Source organism: Herpailurus yagouaroundi, unplaced genomic scaffold, assembly GCF_014898765.1.
Source record: "Herpailurus yagouaroundi ecotype Mexico unplaced genomic scaffold, PumYag 166, whole genome shotgun sequence".
Classification (NCBI taxonomy): Eukaryota; Metazoa; Chordata; class Mammalia; order Carnivora; family Felidae; genus Herpailurus; species Herpailurus yagouaroundi.
The window spans coordinates 16,676,714-16,680,268 of NW_024412407.1; the positions used below are offsets into that span (position 1 = coordinate 16,676,714).

General features: G+C 40.4%; 1 protein-coding gene across 1 annotated transcript in view; it reads left to right on the top strand.

Annotated features, from left to right (window-relative positions):
* The window catches only part of PKP2 (plakophilin 2), a 100,040-nt gene that overhangs the window by 786 nt on the left and 95,699 nt on the right, over nucleotides 1-3,555 (top strand). The window lies entirely within an intron of this gene.

Sequence of the window (3,555 nt, forward strand, 5' to 3'; positions counted from 1 at the left end):
TTTTTTTTTTTTTTTTTTTTTTAACCTGAAAGTACTGGCCCTCCCTCTTACAACCTGTAAATTGGGATTGTAGTGCCTCGCCCCGGTACTTTAGGGCTTCCACCTTTATGCGGAGCGAGTGGTTGATCTAGGAAGTGAAAAAATTGAGTAGGAGGCTTTGGGCGAGGGAAAAGCCACACCACCTGCGGAGGAGGAGGTGGTGGAAGGGGACTTTGGCCCAGGCGGCGGAAGCCTTGTCTGCCTCGTTGCACCGTGCAGAAGTCCTCGTGTGTACAGCCCTGGTCTCTCCAAAAATTTAAAACGTGGAAGTAAAAGCGGTTTAAAAAAAACACAACAGCACTATATTAGTAATTAATTGATAGGGGAGGTGGAAGGGAACACGGCAAACCGGTTGTTAAAATTAGAGAACGTGATATATCATTTTCTCCCCTGCTAAAAGTCAGATGATCAGATCCGCAGAGTAACTCTTATTGTTTAATTTACTTTATTATAAAAGCAGTAAAGGGGCACCTGTGTGGCTTAGTTGGTTGAGCGTCCTGCTTCAGCTCAGGTCATGATCTCACCGTTTGTGGGTTTGGGCCCCGCATGGGGCTCTGTGCTGACAGCTTAGAGCCTGGAGCCTGCTTATGATTCTGTGTCTCCCTCTCTCTCTGCTCCTCCCCCGCTCATGCTCTCTCTCTCCCTTTCAAAAATAAATAAAAACATTAAAAAAAATTTTTAATTAAAAAAAGCAGTATAGGCTTATTGCAGAAAAAAAGAAGAAAGAAATTGAACAGTTAAGTTGGGATATCTGTTTCCAGCAATTTTGAACTGTTTCTTTCTTGAGGACATAACTTGGGCAATGGCAAATGTAGAACCCATTAGGAAGAAAAAAAAATATTTGCAGACCAGAACAAAGATTTAAAACAGCTGTCCCTGGGAGGATGTATTGTTTTCAGTTTTTGTTAAAGAATCCTAAAGGATCCTAAAGAATCCTAAAGGATCTGGCAGTATTTGCATGCTTGAAAGGTAAAGAGATGTTTAATGACTGCAGTTAATGTAATTGCCTGTGTGTGCCATGAATCAACTATGTGGTTTGCATTTGTTACTATGCTTTCAAAACAGTACTTCTGTGGTAGATGTTTGAATCCCCATTTTACAGATGAGGAAACTAAGCAGCTAAGTAACACTCAAGTTTCCACAGATCGTAGCAGAATTGGTATTTAAACCACCAAGCCTGAATTTTTAAACCACTCATTAGTTGTATTGTTAGCTTTTGGGTTAATACAAAATGGGGTTTTTATTAGACCCTGAGGCCTTCCTCATCCCCTATTTTCCTCTAAGTAAAAAATCTGAGGCGTTCCGAGAGTAGGGAGGTCTAGATAACGCTGAACTGCCACAGTACATGGGATAAAAAGAACCTAAATTTACATTTGAGAGTCTGACTAAAGACTCCAGGACAATTGAGGCCAATTTTTGACTGGTGGTGTCATTGCACCCATTAGTCTGTGCAGGTCCAGTGTTTAACTGAAACCAAACTAGGGTCTTCTCAGGGGACACAAGGGATGCACATTGTGTGTTCTTTCTTACTCTCAGAAAGTGGCTAGCCAGAGGAGCAACTAGACATCAACTATTCAATAAATGGGGGAAATTAACAGAAGAGGGAACATTGTTGAGCATCTGTGTGCCTAACCCTGTTCTAAAATCTTCCTCTGTTCGCATTTCATTAAATCCTGAAAACAATTGCATAGGATAGATATGAAGCTCCGTTTCACGTGTGAAGAATGCATCAGTCTCTGAATATTGGATGCTTGACTCCAAACCCACATGTGAACTGTCTTCCCTACAACGTGGTGATTCAGGTTGCTTGGTGAATTGAAGAACTACTGAATGAGTCTATACTTCATGCAGGGCATTGTGCAGGTGCTGAATTACCCATAAGACTCCCCTTGCTTTTGGGCAAGAAGTTTAAAGTCTAAAGAAGGAAACCTCCCTTAAAAAAATATGTACTCAAATAGGAAATAGTGAGGAACCCAAAAGAAGGAGAGCTAACATATTACGGAGTTTAGAAGTATGAGTTAGACTACTAGTTGAAGGAAATTTTGAAAAGCTTCTGAAAGAAATTGAGATTTTAGAACTCAAAAATTCAGTAGGACTGGATATGGGACAGACATTGGAGCATTCCAGGAGAGAGCAACAGGAATATTTCATGGTTCACAGAATTGATACGGTAAAACAAATCATGTCATGGTGTTTCTGCTCTAATGCTTAGGGCAACTCCTTGAATGGCCCTGCCTTATACTAAGGAACAAAGTGTTTGAAATATTTTGATTACAACAGGAGCTTCCCTGCAAACTGAAATGCACTCAGCAGCCTACACAGAAGTACAAGTCAGGCAGAGAGATAAGGCAGCTAACAACACCTACTTACTCTAAAGCCTCAGCTTTCTGAGACTTAAAAAGGAAATCGGCTTCAAAGGAATTTAACATGTCATGCCAAGGAACAATTACCAGGGATGGTTCATGTATGTTAATTAAAGTTCTTTGAAAAGGCCTGGGGGGCTTGTGATGGTTGTGAGTATTGTTTTTAGTATTTCCGTATTACTGTCATGTGTCTAAAGTTGAAACAGACAAGCAATTGTTGAAATAGTACTGGCCTGGAAAGAATCCTGTATCAACACAAGAAAGTCTGGGAAGAAATGACCCTGGTGTTAACTGCTGTTAGTTCCAGAGCCCTGGAGAATTCTGAATTGTTGACATACCTGCAAGATTGAGGCAGTAGATAATCTGTTGAAAACAGAGGTGCGATAAATGAGGCTGATCTGTTGATAAATACCCCGCAAGGGTCTTGAATGCCTCAGTATATAGGTGGGTGGTTTTCATTGTAAATCATTCTAACTGCTGAACATTGTAAAGTTGCCTGTAACTCTTGGGAGGTGGGTTGGGGGAGGGACGGGAAGCTGTGAAAGGGAGGTTAGAGGGAAGGGGGGGGGATCAGAGGTGTGTAGTAGCATTGTGAAATGAATGTATTGTGGGGAATTTAAAAAATCATTTTATAAACATCAAAGAGAAGATATTTAAGAATTGCAAGTATTAGCAAATGAAAAAAATTTAAGTGTCCAAATCCTATTTATTACACTTATTTTGAAAGTACTATTATACTTACTACACAGTTCCCCAGGGTGCTTGAATAGGAAGAAAATCATGTTTTAAACTGTTGTATGTAATACTCATAAAACACAGTGAACAATATCCCAATAAAATTTTCACGTCCTTTGGAAATCCACCATAAAAACTTGAGGCATGTCATTTACTTAGTTTCTCTGGCCAAAAAGTTTTGAATACCTGTGATCAGAAGAAATTCTGGAGAAAGGACTGAAAATTGGCTAAGGAAGCAAAAAAGGCAGTAGGCATTATTGAGGAGAGTGGGGTTGGGGTGGGGGTGATTGTTCATATCCTGTATGGATTATTTGTTTGCCAAAAATAAATTCCAGGAATGAAGCAATTCTGGGAGCCAGGTGCCTAGTCATTCAGAAAGTGGGAGGGATGGGGGGGTGGGTAGTCAGAAGTCAGATGA